This window comes from Lagenorhynchus albirostris, chromosome 20 (genome assembly GCF_949774975.1).
Source record: "Lagenorhynchus albirostris chromosome 20, mLagAlb1.1, whole genome shotgun sequence".
NCBI lineage: Eukaryota > Metazoa > Chordata > Mammalia > Artiodactyla > Delphinidae > Lagenorhynchus > Lagenorhynchus albirostris.
This window is the reverse complement of record NC_083114.1, coordinates 47638988-47651493: the sequence shown is the minus strand read 5'-3', so window position 1 is coordinate 47651493 and position 12506 is coordinate 47638988. Positions and strand designations below refer to the sequence as shown.

Sequence of the window (12506 nt, the reverse complement as noted above, 5' to 3'; positions counted from 1 at the left end):
GCCCACGTACAGCAAAAAAAAAAAAAAAATTAAATTTATATAGACTTTTCTTACAAGCTTCATGAAAACTTTTAGGCACAATGTTCTTTGAGTGAAAGGTAATTATTTTCAAGCCGTACGTTTTAAAGACAAGGAGAGCAGGTACCAGAACGGAAGTCTGATTTTTAAATTGAAATCAAATTGCACATACACATACATGCACATGTGCACACATGTATATGTGTACGTGCACGTGTGTGCATATATACACGTGCATAACTATATGTGCACACACACGTGTGCACATACCCGTGCATGCACACATACATACGAGCATGTGTGTATGCGCATACACGTGCATGTGCACATATACGCTGACGTGTGTACGTATGTGTGCGCGCATACATATATACACAGGCATATGTACGTGCACACACATGTGTACACAGACGTGCACATATACATATACATATACACATATGTGTATATACACATATATACACATAAACACATAAGCATATACTTGGGCACACGACCTATGAAGTATTGGTATCAATGAGAAGAGCAGGTGCAGGTGCTTGTGGGCAGTGTCACTCTCAAGAGCCTTTCCTATGACAGTAGCCGCCCAGGGGCCCAATGGGCAGTACCTGAATGGACCCTTTTCTGCATTTGCATGAAGAGTAAACAGTCCGCACTGAAGCTCATCAGTGGAGAAGATTAAGTAATTGTCAGTCCTGACATGGGATTCTAGAGGTTAAATGTGCATGATGGGACATCTCAGAACTAGCGTATGAGCCCCTTTGGTCTCCTTTTTAAATTTTATTTTTTATTTTAATTTTTTTTGTCTGTGCTGTGCGGCTTGTGGGATCCTAGTTCCCTGACCAAGGAATCAAACCAGGGCTCTCGCCAGTGAAAGCTTGGAGTCCCAACCACTGGACCGCCAGGGAATTCCCCTAGTCTCCTTTTTTTAAAGCCAAACTGGGGGGGCAGGACGGGAGGAAGGACATTAAAAAGAACAAGGAGATCAGGAAATCCCTAACGTGGCTCCCTCTGGGGTGGGAGGGAGGGGAACATTGGTGATCAGGTGGACTGCCAGGGTCTCAGAGTTACCACCTATCCTGTGCCAGACTATGTCCCTGTGTCCCACTGCTCGGGACACAAGAGAGGGAGACAAAATGGTCCCAGGCAAAGCAGGTTCTACCGAGATTTGAACTTGAATCTCTGGATTCAAAGTCCAGAGAGCTAACCGTTACGCCTTAGAACCATATGCCACTGTGTCCCTTTGCTGGCCACCCTTGGTCTAAGTGCCCCTGGGAAGGGACAAAAAGGGTCCACAGCTCCCACTGAGATTTCAACTCAGATCCCTGGACTCAGAGTCCAGAGTGCTAACCGTTACATCATAGAACTAGCTGCCACCCCTAGACACCAGGGTCCACAGGCGGACCTTGCCCCACAGCTGGGGACCCAAAAGCCAGATATAGCAGGCAAAAGTGTAAGCTCATAGCAGAGGATGGTTTCGATCCATCGACCTCTGGGTTATGGGCCCAGCACGCTCCCGCTGCGCCACTCTGCTGTACTGTCCTTCTCTCTGAGCCTGCCTGTAACAAGCCCTACAGCCTCCCTGGGGTACAGCCCAGAAGACAAAAGAAAAGCAGGGGGGAGGGAGTCTCCTGCAAGTGCCCTTTTAAGAATAATGTGGATTTTTGCTCTCCCTCCCTCAACTTCTTACCCAGAGAAATCTCTGAATTCACGTCCTTTGCTGCTGTTTTAAAAAAGTCAAGAAACACAAGCTTCAGCCCAGAGTGTCTTTGGACAATGGTGGCAGGTTTTGTATTGCAGCGATGCTGGTTGGATTTCGGAAAAGAACAAAAGCAACGTTTCTCCCCATCATTTGAAAAAGACTCCTAATTTGTCCCAATTATCAATAAACTATCCTTTTAATTCGGCTTCTTGTCTTGACCTACTTCTTCCCCATGGCCAAGGAAGCTGTTTTTTCCATACAAAACTGCTTAAAATTACAGTGTTATGAAATCTTGCTGTTCAGCTTTATAATTTGAAGAAAAAATTAAAAATAACTTTGCATTTCAAAGAGGTAGAAACTATTCCCCCAAGAACATTCTGGAAATAAATCCTTTGGGGGAAAAAATTCGCTGAATTTCTGCTGAACCTTTTCATGTAAAAAGTGTCCATGGAACTTGCCGTTGCAGATAGTAGGGTGTCTCCTCTCTCAAGCCAACAGAATCATCAGGAAAAAGAAACAAAGAGACTGAAACTGCTGGAGTTCTATGGCCAGACTATGAACACCAGGACATTCAAAGGACATGGAACTATCTCTTTTTTTTTTAACTTTTTATTTTATATTGGACTATAGTTGATTAACAATGTTGTGATAGTTTCAGGTGTACAGCAAAGTGATTTAGTTATACATATACATGTACCTATAATTTTTTTCAAATTCTTTTCCTATTTAGGTTGTTACATAATATTGAGCAGAGTTCCCTGTGCTATACAGTAGGTCCTTGTTGGTTATCTGTTTTAAACATAGCAGTGTGTACATGTCAGTCCCCAACTCCCTAACTATCCCTCCCCACCACCCTTTCCCCACTGGTAACCATCAGTTCATTCTCTAAGTCTGTTTCTGTTTTATAAATAAGTTCGTTTGTATCATTTTTCTTAGCTTCTGCAATATTTGTCTTTATCTGTCTGACCTACTTCACTCAGTATGACAATCTCTAGGGTCCATCCATGTTGCTGCAAATGAGATTATTTCATTCTTTTTAATGGCTGAGCAATATTCCATTGTATATATGTACCACATCTTCTTTACCCACTCATCTGTTGATGGACATTTAGGTTGCTTCCATTTCTTGGCTATTGTAAACACTGCTGCAATGAACATTGGGGTGCATGGAACTATTTCTACAAGCAGGGTTAAATGAAGCCACAGACACGGTATGCAGTCCAACACTGGCCACAGTGCTGAGCCGTCAGAATCCCAAAGCCTGGAAGCTGGAGTTCCTGGACCCAGTAAGAACAGGAGCTGTGGCCTTCTTCCCTAGCAGGCTGTGGACCTTCAGCTAGGCAGGGAAGAACTGAGGAATACCCAGGCCTTCTCCCCCCTCCCCCAACCTCTAATCTCCTTACCAGTGCCTCTCATTGGCTGCAGCCACTCAGCTCTCTTGCCCTCCAGCTTCCTGTTGGTCTTAGGGAAGAGGAAGGTAGTGGTGGATCTAGAGGGGAAGCAGAAGACACCCAGAACTGCAGAACACAACGAGAATCCAGACGTACAACCACATTGCCAAGGGCTTTGAAGGGAGAGTGAAGATGAGGGAGGAACTTTAGCAAAGGTCTGGGCAAAGTTACCAGGCAGGGACTTCTGCAACTGTAGTGACACATCCAGCACAAGGGGCACAAGGGGCAGCCCCTGGCTCAGAATATCAAAACAGACCGGCAGTTGCCTTGGGGGATAAGACTCCCTGGAATGCACCCACAAGGCTGTACCGTGAGCCTGAATCGCCACCACCCGGGTCAAGGATATTGTCTGAGTCTGATAAATCTAGCCATATAGGTACACTGTGAGGCAAAATGGTGGCCACTGGGAGAAGACAGGGGGAAGCTCTCCAGGCAGCACATCTCATCAATGCCTCAGGCAGGGCCTGAACAAAACCACATTGGAGGGTTGGGGTCAAAGAGCTTTGCCAGTGAGGTGTGGGGATGGACTTTTCTGAATGGGTCCAGAATTTGAGAGATTCATATTCCACACAAAAGCTCTTCCAAAGGTCTCTACTGTGGGAAAGGCTGAACCAGGTGGCCTAGGTAATCTGCAGGTAACTGTCAGACTCTTTCTTCAGCCATCCTAGTGATGCTTGCTTAACCGTCGGGCCGAACTGGCCGTGGGGACAGGGAAGGAGACTCTCCCACTAAGCCTGCCCTGCCTGCCTCCCACGTAACAAGTTTTAGTGGCCAACCCTAAATCCCAGTATTGACTGCGGGGCAGAGCGGGCAGCCAGCCACCCGAGGGTGAGGTCACGTCGGAACAGACCCGAATTCCGGACCTGGACTTATTTGCTTTCCATTCGGGAACCCCACTGTCATCGCGCCCTTCACAACACCGCTCCCAGCAAACCACGGGGCTTTACAATGACAGGTCTCTGCTCGTGGGAAAGGATTTCTCTTTTCAGTACCTCACCACCAGAGGCAGTGCCCTAGAAAGGCGCGTCAGCGCCTATTTGTTTCCTCAGCACAGCTGAGAAGGGAAAGCGCAGGACCAAAGCGAAGGAGCGCTCCGTTCCCGCGGACAATTGTGCCTAATTGCTCGGGAGGAGGCCGCCGCGCTTTCCGCCTGAAGCCCCGTCGAACTCGGGGCCCCAGGCCCACCGCCAAGCGTGGCACCCGCTCCACTCGTCGCCGAAGGAGGCGGCCACACTGCCGCAGACTCAGCCCGGACCTCGCCAGGTCTCGGGGGAACTGGGTTCCTCCCTCTGCACGGCGTCGGCGGTCACGTGGGGGAGGTCACGTGGGAGGGCAGTCACGTGCCCTGCGTAAATCCGCGTCGGGCGGCGGCGCTGCTGCCTACCCCTAGCGGTTGCGTATGTTTCGCATGTAGTGGCGTGCGTCGGGGACCCTGGTGGCCGCGCTGGGGACAGGGCGAACTCCGGGCCTGCCCCCTTCGTGGGGCCGCGCTGATTGATGCCCCTGCCGTGCAGACGCTGCGCGCTCCCGGTCGGGCCCCAGGTGCCCTGCTCCACGCAGGGCACAGGATGGGTGGGGTCTCCAGCTTGTGCAGTTTGGAGCTCCCTTTTTAAGAAGAATACGGAATTAGATACGAAGGTGAATGTTGATAGGAATAAGTAACCACAACAAACTGCAAATTATACACAGCTGATTAATATCACAAACTTCAAACACTTAAAACGTTTCACTAGGACTACGTTGGTGGCGCAGTGGTTAAGAATCTACCCGCCAAGGCAGGGGACACGTGCTCGAGCCCTGCTTGGGGAAGATCCCACATGCTGCGGAGCAACTAAGCCTGTGCACCACAACTACTGAGCCTGAGCTCTAGAGCCTGTGAGTCACAACTACTGAGCCTGCGGACCACAACTACTGAAGCCTGAACACCTAGAGACCGTGCTCTACAACAAGAGAAGCCACTGCAATGAGAAGCCCGTGCACCGCAACAAAGAGTAGGCTCTGCCCACCGCAACTAGAGAAAGCCCACGCGCAGTGATGAAGACCCAACACAGCCAAAATAAAATTAATTAATTAAAAAAATTTTAAATAAAACATTTCACTAGTTAACTGCCTAACACACCTCATATATTTTTTTCTAACTTTTTTTTCTTTTATTTGCAGCATGTGGGATCTAGTTCCTTGACCAGGGTTGGAACCTGGGCCCCCTGCATTGGAAGCGCGGAGTCTTAACCAATGGACCACGAGGGAAGTCTCAATTTTTTCTAAATTTTTGAATGCAGACCTTAATTACTCCTTCATATGGGAATGATTTGGTAATACTGTTTATATATGGTAAATAGATAATTCAGTCTTTTCTTTAGCAGGGTTAATCAAATTTTGCTTTTTATTATTAATAGTTTAGAAAAGATTGTCCAGAGTTGCGTTCTTTTGATGATGTTACATACTCTTTTAGGGTTGCCATCAGACTTGGCCAAACCTATCCTGTATGTCTGGAGGCAGGGACCCACCTCTAATCCGTGGTGGCCTCACAGTGACTTGTTAGGAGCTTTGTGTCATGTATTTCATGTCAGACCAGGAAGAAATGGAAAACACTTTCCATGTTTGCTTTCCTCATCTTCACTAATTGGATCCCATACGTTCTGTGTGTTTCCGACCTCCTTACAGAAGGAGCCTACTCTGTTTTTATGTGATTTGTGTGTGGCCCAAGTAAACATGTTCTTGTGCTTTGTGCAGTCTTCATGATTTTTGACAGTTCTAAAGACATCCACTGATGTGAATGTCTGATGTAAGTGATGTCTGTCTTGTTGAAAACTACACAAGCAAAACAAATAAAGGCAATGTTAGTCTTGGAATAAGCTAGTCAACATCCTGTAGCAGTTTTCCTGTTAAAAAGTAACTTTCAAATGTTTTAAGAAACATCTTTCTTGTCCGTTGTACCTTGATTCTTTGTAAATGGAATCATAATTTTGAACGAATGAATTTTTCATTAAACAGGGTTGGGGGAATTAGTGTTCATTCTAACAGGTTTAGTGAAGTAATCAATGAAGTAAAAAATCAGTGGGTGGGGCCACCTGGTGTGTCCTGCTGAGTGGACTGGTTGTGGTTTCCCTTTCTGTTACCATCATCTTCCTTCTGCTTTTTATTCCTTCTGTTTTTTGTTTGTTTGTTTGTTTTTTGCTTCCTGTTTAGGAGTGTTCTGACTCTCATAATACCTTTCATCTCTGTGTTGTCATTTTCATTACCCATATTTTCTTAGCTATCATGATTCTTTCCCTTCATGATTTTGACCATTACCGTTTTTAGTTTCCATTGTGTTACATTTGTTTTGATATTTTGAAGTTTCTACCAGACTTTTTCTTTTGTTTTTTTTTTCCCCTCCCTTCCAGTAAACTACTTCCCTCTGTTTGAATTTTGATATGATCGGTAATTCTTTAAAAGTATACAAAGTTAATCTGAATTTAGGGCAAGTACAAGTGCAACTCAGATGCATTTTTTATTGCCCCTATGTGTACTGAGCTCCATGACTATGAAATAAAATAACTGTACACCACATACAATGATTTACAGGTGACTGTGTGAAGGAGTTCTATCATAGGAAAACACATTTCTTCAGGCCCTTTTGCTGTGTCATATGAAGGTTGAAATGAGTTCATACTGACGTTTCCAGCTGTAGTCCAGAACCACGTGGTTTCCTCCAGCCTTTCCTTGCTTCTCTGTAACTCACTCTCCAACATGAGAAATCTTCTTTGCCCACTTTTAAAAATTGTGGTACTTGATTTGTTAGAGGCAAGATCCCTGTCTTCTCATCTTTTTATTTCCTAAATGAAGCACAGTGTCTCCTACAGATGTAGCTCTGCACCGATGTTGAATTGACATGTTTAGCTTTGATGTTTACCATCAGAATTCTCTACAAAATAGTTGCCTCAGCTTCCATGCTCATGTTCTGACTGCCTGCTTCCTCTCTATTTCTCATCCCTAATCCAGGGCCAGCAGGATGAGGCAAGGTTTTCATCTTGGTCCTCTGTGCTTCACATAAGCTCAGAGAAGTTTTTTGCATGGGCCAATGGACAGTAACTGATTGGAATAATCATTCACTCATTATGTCACTTTCCCAAACTTACTCTGCATCAGACCAGTGCCAAGCCTAATCCAATTCCAGACTCAGAGTCCTGTTGGGATAACATGTACGCAATGACTGTCCCAGACTGCAAGCTGGGAACCAGGTGGGTACCAAGCGGCTTCGAGGGAGGAGCAGTTCTCACTGCATGGCAGGTGGCAGGGGCGGCTGATGGAGGTGCCATGGGAGCCGGGTCTTGCATTTGGGTGGCTGGGTGAGCATGTGAGGGGAGGGGGACCTGGGGAAGGAGGCTGGCCATGTGTGAGGGAATGTGGGCTGCTGGTCCAGGTGAGGAGTGATGAATCAAGGCTGCCTCCCCTCCCTGTCCCGATGAAGGTAGGGCCCGGCTCCCCTTTGCTCCCCGTGGGCCTGGGCATCCAGCACTGGGTCCAGCATGAAGCTGGAAATAGGAAATGTTTGATGAGTGGACAAGCTACTGAATGAAGGAATGAAAGAGTGAATGCATGAATGGGCGATGAGTAGCCCATGAGTCAAAGTTAGGCTGGAGGTTTAGAGCTCAGGAGATGGGAGGACCAGAGATGCCCAGACAAATTCTGAGAAGCCACAGCCTGGGTTGGGTGGGGCTGGGGCTGGGGGCCCTGAGTTGAGGCGATAGAAGTTCCTCTATTCAGAAATACCCTTTAGCTATTGAATCCTTGTCTGTCCTACTGTCTGTGTTTTGCATGTTTTCCATGTGGGCTTTGGGGGACACTAACCTCAGCACAGAGATCCAGAAAGGTCACCTGGAGGAGACTTGGCTGGATGGCGATGCCAAGGGCAACCGAAGATGGGTCTGCATGTGGCTGACCATGGGACACCAGTCACTACAAGGGGCACACGCCTCACACCTTCATCCCCCGCTCCCAGGCCATTCCTGGTGTTCTTCTCAAACTTAGGTAAATGTGGTCTGTGGTCCAGTGGTAAAGAATCTGCCTTCCAATGCAGGGGACGTGGGTTCGATCCTTGGTCAGAGAACTAAGATCCCACATGCCGCAGGGCAACTAAGCCCACGTGCCACAACTACTGAGCTGTCGTTCCTCAACTAGAACCCGTGTACCACAAGCTACAAAGCCCACGTGCCCTGGAGCCTGTGCGCCACAACTAGACTAGAGAAAAACCTGGACACCACAACTAGAGAGAAGCCCGCACACCACAACCAAGAGCCTGCATGCCTAAACGAAGATCCTGAGTGCCACAACTAAGACCCGACGCAGCCAAAAATAAATAAATAAATAATAACTCTTTTTAAAAAATGTGGCCTACAGCACAGAGGCACACAAGACAGCTGGAGCAGGGCCCCCCTGCCCCAGGGCACATTCTGAGGGCTGCCTTTCTGGGAGCATTGCCTTAACTCAGGAGGTAAGTACAGTAAATTCCTTACGTACGAATGAGTTCCATTCCAAGAGCACGTTCGTAAGTCCAGTTTGTTCATAAGTCCAACAGGTTAGCCTAGGCACCCAACTAACACAATTGGCTATATAGTACTGTACTGTAATAGGTTTATAATACTTTTCACACAAGTGATACATAAAAACAAAACACAAAAAATAAAACATTTTTAGTCTTACAGTAAATAGAACTGCTGGCACACAGCATCTGGCATGGAGTGAACAGGCAAGAAGAGTTACTGACTGGAGGAGGGAGAGGAGGTGGGAGATGGCAGAGCTGAAGGATCGTCAGCAATTGGAGATGGAGAGCAAGCTGCAATTTCACTCACATTGGTGGAATGCACTTCGGAATCTTTGAAAGTTTGCAACTTGAAGGTTCGTATTTAGGGGACTTACTGTACACATAGCCACATATGTAATGGCTTCTGTGACGTGTGAAGAACTATGTAGGGACACACCCAAGGACCCCCTTCCTGCCCCCAGGTGTACAGAGAGTGAGATCACGCCTCCCCCTCTTTCCAAAGCTCCAAAGGGAGGTCTTTGGAGAAGAGGTTTTGGTGGAGGAGGATTAGAAACACACTTTCAGGTCCAGTTAATATCAGCAAATTTAAGGGTATTCTCAGTATTTTCTTTTTAAAATTGGTATTATAAGATTTATCTCTGAAGCTCTCATTTTTTAAAAAAAATTTATTTTATTTGGCTGGGTTGGGTCTTAGTTGTGGCACGTGGGATCTTTGTTGCAGCGTGAAGACTTAGTTGTCCTGTAGCATGTGGGATCTTAGTTCTCTGACCAAGGATCGAACCCACGTCCCCTGCATTGGAAGGCAGATTCTTAACCACTGGATCACCAGGGAAGTCCCTGAAGCTCTCATTTTTTTAGAATGAAATTCAACTAGGAATGTGTGTATTATTCACCTATAAAACTCACTTTTTCCAAAAATTAGACAGGGTTTAAAACATTTTACCAATTTTTAACTTTTAAATGACCTAATTATGTTTTCCAACCTTAATTAAAATGTAATTTTAAATTGCAATGACAAAAGTGAGACATGCTTTTTACTGTTTCTTATTATGGAAAAGGGCAGAATCCTAAGAAGTGGGAGTAGCTCATATGAGCAGCTGGGAGAGTGTTGTTCTGGGCCTTTCCTGGTGAACAGGTGATAGATCAGCCCTGACCATGGGGCACATACCACATCCCCATTACCACACCTGGGCAGATACCCCCTTCATTTCCTTTTTTAAAAAAATATTTATTTATTTATTCATTCATTCATTCATGCATGCTGCACCAGGTCTTAGTTGCAGCATGTGGGGTCTTGTTCCCGGACCAGGGATCGAACCTGGGCCCCCTGTTGGGAGCGCGGAGTCTTACCCACTGGACCACGAGGGAATTCCTTTTAAAATATATATATATATATATATATATATATATATATATATATGTTATTTATTTGGGCACCCCTTCATTTCTTTCTTTAATTTTAAATTTTATTTATTTATTTTAATTAATTTAATTTATTTATTTTTGCCCGCATTGGGTCTTCGTTGCTATATGCAGGCTTTCTGTAGTTGTGGTGAGTGGGGGCTACTCTTCGTTGTGGCGCACAGGCTCCTCATTGCAGTGGCTTCTCTTGTTGCAGATCCCCAGCTCTAGTCGCGTGGCCTTCAGTAGTCGCAGCTCATGGGCTCAGTAGTTGTGGCTCACAGGCTCTAGAGCACAGGCTCAGTAGTTGTGGCGCACTGGCTTAGCTGCTTCACGACATGTGGGATCTTCCCGGAGCAGGACTCGAACCCGTGTCCCCCACATTGGCAGGCGGATTCTTAACCACTGCGCAACAGGGAAGCCCTCATTTCTTTTTTTTAAATTAATTTATTATTTATTTATTTATTTGTGGCTGCGTTGGGTCTTCGTTGCTGCACGGGCTTTCTCTAGTTGCATGGAGTAAGGGCTACTCTTCTCTAGTTGCGTAGAGCAGGGGCTACTCTTCAGTGCGGTGCGCGGTCTTCTTATTGTGGTGGCTTCTCTTGTGTGGTTGTGGAGCACGGGCTCTAGGCACACGGCTTCAGTAGTTGTGGAGCACAGACTTAGTTGCCCCAAGGCATGTGGGATCTTCCTGGGTGTCCCCTGCATTGTCAGGCAGATTCTTAACCACTGCGTCAGCAGGGAAGTCTTGGCACCTCTTCACTTCTTTAATGTGTGGATGTCCTAGTAAATATGCAGCTGGCTGCCACTGATGTACATTACAGTGCTGTGTAGATTTCTGTTTTGAACCCTGCAGGAATCAACCTAGCACAGCTGTGCTGGTAACTTGTAAATTCCTACACCTGGAACCTCCAAGTCTGAAGACACCACACTTCCAGCTTTGCTCTATTCGAATGACCTTTTTGTGAAAACTCAAAACACTTTCTACAAAATGCTTATATAAGGAGGCACCAAAGGGCATGCCCGGGAGAGCCCGCACCAGCTCCCCGGAATCCGGGGAGGCGCCCCTGCCCCGCTGCACCCATCCCGTCCATCTGTTTCTCACTTGCCTGCTGAAGACACTCGGTTGTTTCAGCTTTTGGTTATTACGAATAAAGCTGCTATGAACATTCTTGGACAAGCAATTTTGCAGGCATCTGCTTTCTTTTCTCTTGGGTAAGTACCTAGGAGTGCAGTGGTTGCATCTACACATACGTGGTAGGGGTGTGTGTGTGTGTGTGTGTGTGTGTGTTTGTAAGACTTTATGTAAAAAGCTGCCAGGCTTTCTTGCAGAGTGGTGGTACCAACTTTATATTCCCACCGACAGCGTACGAGAGTTCTTGTTGCTTCACATCATTGTCTGCACTTAGAAAGGTCGGTCTTACTAAATTTAGCCATTCTTCCGGTACCTTGTGGTTTTAATATGCGTTTCCCTGATGACTAGTGATGCCAAACATCTCTCCATGTGTATATTGATCATTCACATATCTTCTCTTGTGAAGTAGCTGTTCAAGCCTCCTGCCTATTTATTTTTTCATAACTCTAATTTAAACAATTCTTTTCCTTTTATGGTTTTCATGTTTGGGGTGCTGGGACCCAAAAGACAAGGATAGTTTCCTATGTTTTCTTTTTGGAAGCTTGATAGTTTCAGCTTTTACATACAGCTCTATGATCCATCTCAAATTAATTTTTCTGTATGGTGTAAGATACGGGTCAGAGTTTTCATTTGTGGTTGTTATGATTATTCAGATATCCAGTTATTCCAGCATTGTTTATTGAGTAGACTTCCTAAACCATATAATATGAGGTCTTTTGTGACTGGTGTCTTTTACTTAGCATAATGTTTTCAAAGTTTATCCATGTTGTAGCATGTATTACTGTTTAAATTTTTGGTTTCAAGTAATTCTGCATTGTATCGATACACCACATTTTTTTTTCTTTTTAACATCTTTATTGGAGTATAATTGCTCTACAGTGGTGTGTTAGTTCTGCTTTATAACAAAGTGAATCAGCTATACATATACATATATCCCCATATCTCCTCCCTGTTGCGTAGATACACCACATTAAAAAAATTTTTTTTAATTAAAAAAAAATTTGGGGGGGGCTTTCTCTAGTTGTGGTGAGCAGGGGCTACTCTTCGTTGCGGTGTGCAGGCTTCTCATTGCGGTGGCTTCTCTTGTTGCAGAGCACGTGCTCTATGCACGTGGGCTTCAGTAGTTGTGGTGCTCAGGCTCAGTGGTGTGGTTCTCGGGCTCTGGAGGGCAGGGTCAGTAGCTGTGGCACACCGGCTTAGGTGCTCCGCAGCATGTGGGATCTTCCCGGACCAGGGCTCGAACCTGTGTCACCTGCATTGGCAGGCGGATTC

The 12506-nt window shown here is 45.9% G+C and overlaps 1 long non-coding RNA gene and 1 other non-coding gene across 3 annotated transcripts; one reads left to right on the top strand and one right to left on the bottom strand.

Annotated features, from left to right (window-relative positions):
* Positions 1 to 1480: 1480 nt before the first annotated feature.
* On the bottom strand, positions 1481 to 1552 carry TRNAM-CAU (transfer RNA methionine (anticodon CAU)). Its single transcript has one exon. It is a non-coding gene; the product is annotated as a tRNA-Met (tRNA).
* A 6745-nt stretch (positions 1553 to 8297) lies between these two features.
* Positions 8298 to 11246, top strand: LOC132511512 (uncharacterized). Of its 2 annotated transcripts, none has more exons than XR_009537624.1 (3): positions 8298 to 8647; positions 8859 to 9051; positions 10956 to 11246. It is a non-coding gene; the product is annotated as an uncharacterized LOC132511512 (long non-coding RNA). The 2 variants fall into 2 exon arrangements; XR_009537625.1 differs by lacking the exon at positions 10956 to 11246 and adding an exon at positions 9420 to 9614.
* The last annotated feature ends 1260 nt before the right edge of the window (positions 11247 to 12506 follow it).